The sequence below is a fragment of the Theropithecus gelada genome, chromosome 6 (genome assembly GCF_003255815.1).
Source record: "Theropithecus gelada isolate Dixy chromosome 6, Tgel_1.0, whole genome shotgun sequence".
Lineage (NCBI taxonomy): Eukaryota > Metazoa > Chordata > Mammalia > Primates > Cercopithecidae > Theropithecus > Theropithecus gelada.
The window spans coordinates 43,354,062-43,366,916 of record NC_037673.1 but is presented as its reverse complement, the minus strand read 5'-3'; the positions used below and the strand labels follow the sequence as shown (position 1 = coordinate 43,366,916).

General features: G+C 40.4%; 1 protein-coding gene across 4 annotated transcripts in view; it reads left to right on the top strand.

Moving 5' to 3' along the window:
- Positions 1-1,450: 1,450 nt before the first annotated feature.
- The window catches only part of TMEM267 (transmembrane protein 267), a 42,915-nt gene continuing 31,510 nt past the window's right edge, over positions 1,451-12,855 (top strand). Inside the window, exons 1-2 of one of the 4 annotated variants that reach the window (XM_025387481.1) lie at positions 2,199-2,234; positions 5,750-5,847. The gene's annotated coding sequence lies outside the window, so the exon portion shown is untranslated. Of the gene's footprint in view, positions 2,235-5,749; positions 5,848-9,281; positions 9,338-12,855 lie in introns of those variants that run through there. The other 3 variants (XM_025387480.1, XM_025387482.1, XM_025387484.1) reach the window with 3 other exon arrangements.

Here is a 12,855-nt window from a genome sequence, read left to right as displayed (position 1 = left end):
TAACAGAAATGAGCTCACCAAAAGTGCTATTATAAGCTTGTCTATTAGGAAAGAACAAAACCACATATCTGTAAAGACGTCAAGATTACACCAAACACAACCAGAAATGTTCTAATTTTCTGATTTGTATAAAAGACCTGGCTTTTCAAATGAAAGGGAAGCAGTAACAGAGAAAACGAGAAAAATGGGGAGAAGAGTATAGATCAGGAATCATCATCTCACTAAGTTAAAGGGGCACAATGCCTTTTTTTTAGTTCCTCTGACGCTGGATTCCTTCACATTTCAATTCTGAAGTACCATTTCCTCATAAGGGCCTCCCATACTACCTGACTAAAGTTAGCGTCTCCCAAGTCTATTATATCACCCCACTTACTTCTTTTACAGTACTTATTACAATCTGTCTACCTTGTTTCCTTATGGCTCACACCCTCCACTAGAACTTGAGTTCCATAGTCATTCTGTGGCACACTGAGAACACTGTATAAATGAATCAGTAAGCTGGGCACAGTGGCTCACGCCTGTAATCCCAACACTTTGAGAAGCCAGGGAGGGGGTATCACTTGAGCCCAGGACTTCAACACCAGCCTGGGCAACATAAGCGAGATGCCCATCTCTACAAAAAACTTAATTACCTTCACGATGGCATGTGCCTGTGGTCCCACCTACTCCAAAGGCTGAGGCTGGAGAATCCCTTGAGCCCAGGAGGTCAGGGCTGCAGTGAGCTATGATTGCACCACTGCACTCCAGCCTGGGTGACAGAGGGAGACCCTATCTCAAAAAAAAAAAAAAAAAGAAAGAAATGAATAAGCATCTACAGGCAGTAGACTGACTACAGAGAAAAGAACTATTATTACATTGTCTGGGTTTGCATGAAGCCATCTACGTTGTTCCTCAATAGCTCCGTAAGGCCTAGATTATAAGACTTGTACCACACTGCCAAAAGGGTAATGCCAAATTACTGCATTCAGAAAGAGAAAATTTGTCCTTAACATGGCTAAAAGCACTCAAAATTGTAAATACATTTGCTGAGAAATACTTTAAATTCTCATTTAAATTATGTGGGGATTAAAATGTGTTTAATTTTCCCTGTCAGTTGGGTCTTTTACATTGGCTAAGAACCAAGAGTGTGACAAGAAATGAGTTCTATGATTGAGACACTCTGAAATTCTGGGGGTGGCCTAGGAGTTTGCTTTGAGATTGAAGTTTATTTTCTATGGTCAACTATATAATTACGATGATACCACCCCTTGCTTTCCATCTGACACTTGGTTTGAGAAACTGTAAGTAGGAAAGGGAAAGAATGTCCCTCCTTGGGCCTCTTCTTTTGGACCCGTGCTTCCTAGAGTCAAACGTCAAGCTGGTATTTCCTTACTGCTAAGAGAGCAACCACTACTCTGAGGCAGAGACGGGATGGGACCTAGCCAAGGTCCCAGTAAACAAACTGTATCTTGTAAGCGCGATTTAATTAGGGTCAAACTACTCTGTATGGACTTGCTTTTTCGACTTCTAAGGATTTAGTAGTCATGATTAAGTGTTCTAGTCACGCTACTGCGGTCTACAAACAGTAGCTCCACAACATCCGCCCGCATCGTGGCAACGAATTATCAAGAAATCCCCAAGGGGGCGGTGAGGCGCTACTGAGGAGCGGCCGGTCAGCCAGGTCGCGAGGTCCCAGTCTGGTGAAAAGCTCCGTTGCCCACCCTGAGGGGTTCGCGGAAGGAAGTTGGCAGTATCGCTGCACCTTCGAGACGCGACGGCCGAGGCTCCTAGCTCAAGCTTCTGACAGTAAGGCCTGTATGCCTTGCATTCGGGGAGGCCACTTCTCAGTCACCAGCTTTCTGGCCACCACTTGGGTGCGTCGTAGGGATGTTGGCAGCTACGTTTGCCGCACGGCTCCGACTAAACTGAAAAACGAATCCTCAAGTTTGTCAAAAGTAAACTAAGAAAGCACTTTCCTCCTCTCACCCTGACGTCCCAAAAGTTTCCTTTTTAGGGGTCAGGGCCTACGGTGGGCGAGGAGAAACGAGGTATCTACCCACTGCACCAAACAGTACTCGTACGTCACCTCCTTTCGACTTGGAGCGGGCCAGTATCCCGGCGTCCTCTCGGCTGACGCTGCGGTCTGAAGCCACTCTGGCCTGCAGCCGACGTCTCTATGGTTCCGACCGAGGGGAGGAGGAGAGGGGCGGGGCCGCTGTTCGAGCTGCTGCTTGTTTGAACTCAGAGAACCTGGGGTGGGTACGGCTGAGCCGCTGCGAGGGACTGAGGGGAGGGGGTGGGGTGGAAGCCGCGGAACTGCGTCGTGAGGTGGGAGACCGGAGGTGGAGACCACCGAGTCTGATGTCTGGAGGGTCCGGTTGCGGGTCGGAGGGCGTGCTGGAACAGCCGGCACGCGGGAGCCAGGAGTCTGCTGGGTGCGTGTGACCCACGAGCTGGCACTGTCCCGCGGCCCTGGGGTCTGCGAGGAGCCCTGGCGCCGCCTTCCGGCTTCGCTCTTTTTTAGATACCTAGAACCCCAGCCCGCCGCCTTGGCTCCGCGCCCCTGGCCTTTTTCTGGCCCAGGGTAGGGTTCCGCGAGTCTTGCAGGAGGAGCCCATTGCAGTCCTTAACCGGTTGTAAGAGCCTTTCGCGCCCCGGAGCCCTTGAGGCTTGAATGCTGAAAGTATGACATGGTCCCTTCCCTGCAGCCTGGCCCATTTTTTTTAAATTACATTTAAAAAATTATTGCATCACACCAGACTCAGAAAAGGATGTCTGGGAACTTCTGAGGCTTGCAACATGTTGAAATACAGAATTTCGTTTTATTCGTAGTGGGCATAGGAACTAAACATTTTAAGTGCAGACATCTAATGGCTATAAAAAGTTTCAGTGAAAGTAAGCAAGATTTGTGTTTCCTTTCTTTGTCAGTTAGTTGCATCAGATTTGGCATCTGCTTTTGATATTTTTCCATTAAATTAAATATATTAAGTTTACAACAACTACAGTTAAGTGAAGAGGTCTTACTGGTCAAGCATAATAAAGGCGGTTTCAGGAATTTGGACTGTGTTTTGACCTTAGGTTTTTGCATATAACGTGTCAGGTTGGTGGGGAGGAGGGAAAGTTAAAACAGATGACATTTACTTAAAGAATGTATCAGCTCTTATTTGTTTTGACAGAAATAATGTCTAAGAGATTATTAGCAAACAATACATGATATCGTATAATTAAAGTGACCAGCTAATCATATGTTTGTGGAATTCAGGAAGGAGAAAAGTACTGCTATGTATACTCTGAAGGCCCCAAAGTTAGTGGTATTTGCTATATGGGGGATGGGGTGTGACAAAGTTTGGCCATTGCAGAAAGTGGCTTCTGCGAGTCATAGGAGGAATTTATAATATGTCAGTTATGTCAGAGAAGTCATCCCAAACAGTATATTTAGTTCATAGGCTGAGGATTTATTATGTGATTACCCCTTGTATTAGTAAAATGGAATATTTATTAAATACCTTGAGCACATTGGATTTTAAGCATGACAAGTTTAAAAGAGATCACTACTCTTAAGGAACATTCTCAACAAAAATGAATATGTAAAATAAACTTAAAGCTTATGAATTTAGGAGGTTCGGGAGTCCGTTTTATTTGTAGGGGGAGGAATAGGAAGTGGAAAAGGAAATAAGTTTAAGAAGAAAAATGGGTACGCTTAGGTGTATTTTTCAGAGACAATAAGTAATACAGGAAGAACACTTAGTAAATTTCTCTTTTTCTAATACTCAGAATCTAAGCCAGATGCTAAATATCTGCACCAAAAGTTGTAGTAGAATAGATGCCAGAAATGTGGGGTTCTGGAGCTGCAATTATACCTTCCTTAAAAATAGAAATAGTACTCTTCTACATATCTATTCTGTAATAAATTACACCAAAATTTAGAGGCTTAAAACAGTAGACAATAGGGGCCGGCTCACGCCTGTAATCCCAGCACTTTGGGAGGCCGAGGCGGGCAGATCACGAGGTCAGGAGATCGAGACCATCCTGGCTAACACGGTGAAACCCCATCTCTACTAAAAATACAAAAAATTAGCCAGGCGTGGTGGCGGCGCCTGTAGTCCCAGCTACTCGGGAGGCTGAGGCAGGAGAATGGCGTGAACAGGGGAGGCAGAGCTTGCAGTGAGCCGAGATCATGCCACTGCACTCCAGCCTGCGTGACAGAGCCAGACTCCATCTCACACGCACACACAAAACAAAGTAGACAATAATTTTATTCTTTCTGCGAGGTCAAGACTTAGCTGGCAGTTCTGGCCAAGGGTCTCATGAAGTTGCCGTCAGGATGTCGGCAGTGGCTGCAGACATCTGAAGGGTTGACTGGGGCTGAAGAATCTGCTTGCAAGTTCACTGTGAGCTTTTTCCTTCCTCTTTCATCAGCAAGCTGTTTTGTACTTTCCATTGATAAAATGCATTCACATTATACCCATTATGTATAATATATGTGTTCCTATTTGTAAATCGTGATACAGTTATTTGTAAACAGTAAATTTTGCTTGTTGAGGTCGCTTTAAATTTGGATCATCATGTAAATACTTCAAGTAATCTTTTGATTTTTCACTTTGCTCACGATACTTTATTAGCAAACTAATCCTTTTAAAATCTGAACTCATCATGTAAAATGTAGGGTTGGTAGGTTCGGTGTGGTAGTTTATGCCTATAGTCCCAGCACTTTGGGAGGCCAAGGTGGAAGGATCACTTGAGGCCAGGAGTTGAAGACCAGCCTGGGCAACACAGTGAGACCCCATCTCTACAAAACACTTTAAAAGCAAAAATTTAGCCAAGTGTAGTTGTGCATTTCTACAGTCCTAGCTACACAGGAGGCTGAAGCAGGAGCCCATGAATTCAAGGTTACAGTGAGCTATGATCATGTCACTATGCTTCAGCTTGGGCAACAGAGATACCTTGTCAAAAAAAAAAAAAAGTAAGGTTATTAACATTTAAATATATATTGTGATTATTAAAAATTGCTTCGTGAGGGAAAGAAAATATAATGCACTGGCTTTATAAGGACGTCATGAAATTTGCAGTTAAGTGGATATTGGCTTTTTATTTTTGTCTTCCTTCTGGAATGAGGGTTGAAAATAAATTGGTAATTAGGTCAGGCTCAGTGGCTCACTCCTGTAATCCCAGTGCTTTGGGATGCTGAGACAGGAGGAACACTTGAGACCAGGAGTTTGAGACCAGCCTGGACAACATAGAGGGACCCTGTCTCTTCAAAAAAGGAAAAAAGAAAAAATTACCCAAGCTTGGGGGCACTTGCCTGTAGTCCCAGCTACTCAGGAGGCTGAGTCAGGAGAATTGCTTGAGCCTAGGAGTTAGAGGCTAAAGTGAGGTACGACCTTACTCACTCCAGCCTGGGCGACAGAGCAAGACTTTGTCTCTAAAAAAAGAAAAGAAAATTTGTGATTATATATAAACAAAGGTTGAGTGGCAGCAGAGCTTTTGTGTTAGGCATCTGTGTACTCTGTGTCCAGCCTAGGTTTTTCTCATACCTTAATGGCCTTCTTTCTCCTTAGGGCTAACTTACAGGCCATACTTTACTGAAGGAGGGGAATATTGCTGCTGCTGCTGCTGCTCTGGGTTGGCCATTAATTCAAGTTTTCAGTATCCCACTTTCAGTCCAGCTAAGTGGATAAGGGCATTTATTTTTAGTTGAAAGGGACATTTTATCAACTTTAAAGTTATATGCATTAAATATTTAAATATGTTGACTTCTTTCTCCATTCAGGTGTTGAATGTTTGTTTTCTAAAGGAGACAATGATTCATAATTTGTGACACTATAAATCCTGAGGTTTATAGAAAGGATTCATGACTTTGTAATGGAGGTGTCTTTTGCATTTTTTGTATTTTGGTCACATCTCTTGGTTGAGAGTACCTGGAAATCAGTATTTCCAGATCCTGGAAGAATCTATAGAAAATAATCCATCTTAATGCTTTAGATAACAATTTTCATTATTGCAAATAATCAAGAATGAGCATCGTTGTAGACTCCATTATCATTTAAAAAATAGTTGTTATCTGCAAAGTAAGTATGCTTCACATAAGGAATCTGCGTAAGTTGTTTCTTGTGTCCATTATTACATAACTGAACAAATTGTTTTTATATTATACAATAAATTTGATTTATGAGATTGGATGTAATTTTATTAATACCAATTAGTGTTATATATTTAATGTATTTATTAATATATATGTTATAAATTTTTTATTACCTTTTTTAAATTATGCTTTTAAGAGGCTGACTTTAACGATCAAATATGAGTTGTTTAATTACTTCTGGCTTTAACTTTTCAAAGTAGCTTTATTGGTTTTATGGTCATAAGACATTGAAATTTTTCAAAAATTCAAAAAAGGAAAAAAAGTAGTGATTACATTTGTAAGCCCACCACTGAGAAACAAACCAAATGAACAGCCTTCCAGATTTTTTAATAGACCCATATATATATTTTTTAACAAAAATGTAATTTTTTACATATTATTTTATAGGCTATCTTTTAAAATTTAATACTTACTGAACATCTTTCTGTGTCAGTAAATATGAGAATAAGTATTTTTAATGGCTGCATATTTGTGGAATTTATTTCACTAGAGCCATATTTCAGACATATATATTGTTTTAAATTTTTTCTTGTAAACAGTGCTATGCTGAACATTCATATATAGTTGTTTGTATTTATCTAATTATTTCCTTATTTTCCTAGAATTGGAAATGTAGCATCAAAAGTGTTTGCTTATTTTTTGTGGTTTTTGATACATAGTCAAATTGACCACTAGAAAGGTTGTATGGATTTACACTCTTGCCAGTAATCTTTGAGAGTGATCATTATTTCCCTACTCCTGTCACCAAGTATTACTAATCTTTTGTCAGTCTTACATTGAAATCTCATTGTTATAATTTGAATTCAACTGATTACTAATAAAATTGAAATCTTCTCATATTTTTTGACCATTTGTATTTCTTTTCCAAATTGTCTTTTCATGTACATTGCCCACATTATTATTGGGATGCTTATATCTGTATTAATTTTTAAGAGCCCTTAATACATTAGGGCTACTAATCTTTCTCTGTCATAAATGTTCTAAATTTTCTCCATTTATTTGTCTTTAACTTTGCCATGCAGAAACTTTATTGTGTAGTCATGCCTATCAGATTTTTAAAAATAATTTTGAGCTCTTCTAGCTAAAAGCTTTACATTATTGTGTAGTCATGCCTATCAGATTTTTAAAAATAATTTTGAGCTCTTCTAGCTAAAAGCTTTACATTATTGTGTAGTCATGCCTATCAGATTTTTAAAAATAATTTTGAGCTCCTCTAGCTAGCTGGACTGTGTAGAATTCTGTTTACAAATTCATATAAATATCCTAAATTTGATAACCCAGTTGATTACAAAAGCTATCTAACCATGAAAGTTTTCCAGGCAACTAGTCAACCAAACTGATTCCCTTTCTTAATTTAATCAGAGAAATGGTCTATATTGTAAAACATGTGGGTGTGACGTTTTAAAATCTAAAGTTGTTTATATAAAATTACATTATACAGACTGAAAGTTGATTATCCAGTCTAGGTTTTGTCTGATGATTGATTTTCTTCAGTGGTATTTAGTAATTGTAAGCTTTTCTACCTACTGATTACCAGTATGGACAGGTCGTTTCCTGTTCAATATAATATATTTGGGAGGTTCCTCTTCCGATCCATTGTGAAGGAAGATAGAACCCATGTTCTTCTATACAGATGTTCTTTTACTTATGATGGTGTCCATGTCCTGATAAACTCATCGTAAGTCAAAAATTTCATAAGTTGAAAATACATTAATGCCCACAAACCCACTGTAGAGTCAAAAAATAATAAATTGAACCATCATAGGTTGAAACCATCTGTATATACTGAAAAGGCCACATACCGTACAGTCTTCTCCAGTCTTGCAGCTTGAGTGTGGTCATATGACCTAGACTTAGCCAATCAGACACATACCTTACCCCGCTCCGAATTTTGTATTGAGAGCAAGGAAACAAATACTGCCAAGAATCTTTTATAGCAGCAGTAGACAGGGCAGCACTGGCAGCAATGCCATTGGTAATTCTGGTGACAGGAGTTTGGGCAGTGTAAGCTGGGCTTCGTGGCAGGGAGATCTTCATCAGACCAGTTGTCTGGTGTCATTTTAACTGAAGGTCTTGAGGTATAGTTTTGAAGCCTGGTTTTCAAAACCTGACAAGTCTGTGATTTCCCAATTTCCTTATTTTTTGTTGTTGTTGTTTTTCAGACAGGGTCTCACCCTGTCACTTAGACTGGAGTGCAGTAGGGCGATCGTAGTTCTTTACTGCAGCTTCAAACTCCTGGACGCATGTGATCCTTCTACCTTAGCCTCCCGAGGAACTAGGACTACGGTGTACATCACCACGCCTGGCTATTTTTTTTATTTCTAGTGCAGACAGTCTGTGTTGCCCAGGCTGGTTTCAAACTCCTGGCCTCAAGCAATCCTCCTGCCTTGGCCTCCCAAAGTGCTGGGATTACAGGTGGGAGCTACCACACTTGGCCCCAAAAATTTTAATAAATTTTTTTTTTGCTTATACAAAACTGTTTTTGCCCTTCCTTGCACTTAGAACCATAGCTGATAACGAGATCTGGGTCAAATATTACATCATTCCTCTACCAATTTGGAATTATGTACACATTTCTCCCCACCATATACATACTGGGTCTGGTTCTCGATTTCGTATTCACCTTTCTGTACTCACATCATGCTACTTTTTTTTCAAAAGTTTATTAGCATGTGCTCTTTCAAATGAAATTTAAATTTTGTGAAGTTCCTAGAAGAAAATCTCTTTATAATTTTGATTAAAATTGCATTAAATTTATAGATTAATTTGGAGAGAATAACACTATCAGTGTTGTCTTCTTATACAAAAAAAAAAAAAAAAAGGTCTGGCTTGTGTATGAGTTAGGATCCATCAAAGAAGCAGAACTACTTTGTGAGCTAAAGACCTATGGAATTGTGGGAGGTGGTAGAGCAGGCTGCAGACTTGCCTCTGAGTCTCTTGTTCTGCCTGAGGTTGCTGCAGATCAACTAGACTGGCAGTGAGGCAGGGATACTGGATGTGGATGAGAGAAAGGACAAACTGAAACCCTTGGGGACAAAGTGGAACCTGCATCAGCCTCTCACAAACCCTAGTTTTGATGCTTGAGTAACCTGCAGGAGAGGATGACACTTTCGATGTCAGAGCTACACTTGTGGGCCCAGGATTTGGAGAAGTGCACAGAAGGTCCGATGGGAGTTGAAGGAGCTGCAGGTCCAGCTTCTTCTGCATGCCAGCAAGGTGAGCTAACAGATTAGCAGCACATGCAGGCTTCACAGCGTGTTCTGCATTGACCTTCACAGTGTAAAAAATATGACTTGCTTCATTTGTGACTTCTGTATAATGTCTCCTATAGCCAACAGTACCCAGAACTATATAAGGAAGGGAATTCTGGGAAATGTTTTTAAGTCCGAGTTAGCTGAGTTGATACAGTACAAAGCCATTAGAACTCTAGTTAAATGATCTTTTTCATCTTTTAATAACGTTTTGTTATTTCATTCTTGCTATTTTAATTCTTGGCATTTTGAGTTGCTGCTGTGAATGTTCATTTTCCCATCTTTCTTAAGATTATTGCTATTATGTTGAAAAATGTGGTTACTTCTATGAACTAAAACAATTTTTCAATTTAAATTCCAACAGTTTTCTGTTGGTTCTCTTGGGTAGGCAGTCATTTCACCTGCAAACTAATGTAATTATCTTTTTCTTCCTGATAATGTAATGATGCATTTTCTTCCCTCCATCTCTCGCCTTTAGTCTCCTTCCTCATTACATTGATTAAAACTGCCAGAACAATCTTATAGTAGCTATACTGTTTCTGACTTTTTTTTTTTTTAAATATACTTTTAAGTTCTGGAGTACATGTGCAGGACGTGCAGGTTTGTTACATAGGTATACAAGTGCCATGGTAGTTTGCTGCACCCATCAACCTGTCATTTACATTAGGTATTTCTCCTAATGCTATCCCTCCCCTAGCCCCCCATCCACCGACAGGCTCTGGTGTTCCCCTCTCTGTGTACCCTCCCTGTGTCCGTGTGTTCTCATTGTTCAACTCCCACTTATGACTGAGAACATGCAGTGTTTGGTTTTCTGTTCTTGTGTTAGTTTGTTGAGAATGGTTTCCAGCTTCATCCATGTCCCTGCAAAGGACATGAGCTCATTCTTTTTTATGGTTGCATAGTATTCTGTGGTGTATATGTGCCATGTTTTCTTTATCCAGTCTATCGTTGATGGGCATTTGGTTCCAAGCCTTTGCTATTGTAAACAGTGCCGCAATAAACATACTTGTGCATAAGTCTTTATAGTAGAATGATTTATAATCCTTTGGGTATATACCCAGTAATGGGATCGCTGGGTCAAATGGTATTTCTAGTTCTAGATCCTTGAGGAATCGCCACACTGTCTTCCACAATGGTTGAACTAATTTACATTCCCACCAACAGTGTAAAAGTGTTCCTATTCCTCCACATCCTCTCCAGCATCTGTTTCTTGACTTTTTAATGATCGCCATGTTAACTGGCATGAGATGTGGTTTTGATTTGTATATCTCTAATGACCAGTGATGATGAGCCTTTTTTCTTGTGTTTGTTGGCTGCATAAATGTCTTTTTTTTTTTTTTTTTTTTTTGAGACATAGTTTTGCTCTTGTTGCCCAGGCTGGAGTGCAGTGGCGCGATCTTGGCTCACCGCAACCTCTGCCTGCTGGGTTCAAGCAATTCTCCTGCCTCATCCTCCCGAGTATCTGGGATTACAAGCATGCACCCCCACACTTGGCTAATTTTGTATTTTTAGTAGAGATGGGGTTTCTCCATGTTGGTCAGGCTGGTCTCGAACTCCCGACCTCAGGTGATCTGCCAGCCTCAGCCTCCCAAAGTCCTGGGATTATAGGTGTGAGCCACCACACCCGGCAAATGTCTTCTTTTGAGAAATGTCTGTTCATATCCTTTGCCCACTTTTTGATGGGGTTGTTTGCTTTTTTCTTGTATATTTGTTTCTCTGTAGATTCTAGATATTAGCCCTCTTTCAGATGGATAGATTGCAAAAACTTTCTCCCATTCTGTAGGTTGCCTGTTCACTCTGATGATAGTTTCTTTTGCTGTATAGAAGCTCTTTAGTTTAATTAGATCTCATTTGTGTATTTTGGCTTTTGTTGCCATTGCTTTTGATGTGTTACTCATGAAGTCTTTGCCCATGCCTATGTCCTGAATTGCCTAGGTTTTCTTCTAGGGTTTTTATGGTTTTATGTCTTACGTTTAAATCTTTAATCCATCTTGAGTTAATTTTTGTATAAGGTGTAAGGAAGGGATCCAGTTTCAGCTTTCTGCATATGGCTAGTCAGTTTTCTCAACACCATTTATTAACTAGGAAATCCTTTCCCTTTCCCCATTGATTGTTTTTGTCAGGTTTGTCAAAGATCAGATGGTTGTAGATGTGTGGTGTTATTTCTGAGGGCTCTGTTCTGTTCCATTGGTCTGTATATCCGTTTTGGTACCAGTACCATGCTGTTTTGGTTACTGTAGCCTTGTAGTATAGATTGAAGTCAGGTCGTGTGATGCCTCCACCTTTGTTCCTTTTGCTTAGGATTGTCTTGGCTATCTATGTGGGCTCTTTTTGGTTCCATATTAACTTTAAAGTAGTTTTTTCCAATTCTGTGAAGTCAGTGGTAGCTTGATAAGGATAGCATTGAATCTGTAAATTACTTTGGGCAGTATGGCCATTTTCATAAATGATTGTTCCTATCCATGAGCATGGAATGTTTTTCCATTTGCTTGTGTCCTCTCTTATTTCCTTGATCAGTGAGTGGTTTGTAGCTCTCCTTGAAGAGGTCCTTCATATCCCTTGTAAGTTGTAGTCCTAGGTATTTTATTCTCCTTGTAGCAATTGCGAATGGGAGTTCACTCATGATTTGGCTCTCTGTTTGTCTGTTACTGGTGTATAGGAATGCTTGTGATTTTTGCACATTGATTTTATATCCTGAGACTTTGCTGAAGTTGCTTATCAGCTTAAGGAGATTTTGGGCTGAGATGATGGGGTTTTCTAATTATACAATCATGTCATCTGCAAACAGAGACTATTTGACTTCCTCTTTTCCTAATTGAATATCCTTTATTTCTGTCTCTTGCCTGATTGCCCTGGCCAGAACTATGTTGAATGTACAATTAAGTTATTGTTGACTGTATGACTGTAGTTACCCTGTTGTGCTATCAAGTAGTAGGTCTTACTCATTCTTTTTTTTTTTGAGATGGAATCTTGGTCTGTTGCCCACGCTGGAGTGCAGTGGCGTGATCTCAGCTCACTACAACCTCCGTCTCCTTGGTTTGAGTGATTCTCCTGCCTCAGCCTCCCGAGTAGCTGGGATTACAGGCGTGTGCCACCACACCTGGCTAATTTTTGTATTTTTTGTAGAGACGGGGTTTCACTGTTGTGGTCAGGCTGGTCTTGAACTCCTGACCTTGTGTCCGCCCACTTCATCCTCCCAAAGTGCTGGGATTACAGGTTTGAGAAACTGTGCCCGGCCTTCTTTTTTTTTTGTACCCATTAACCATCCCCACCTCTCCCTATTGCCCCCACCACCACCCTTCACAGCCTCTGGTAATGATCCTTCTACTCTCTAGGTCCATGAGTTCAATTGTTTTGATATTTAGATCCCACAAATAAGTGAGAACATGTGATGTTTGTGTTTCTGTGCCTGGCTTATTTCACTTAGCAAAATGTTCTCCAGTTCCATCCATGTTGTTGCAAATAACTGGATCTCATTCTGTC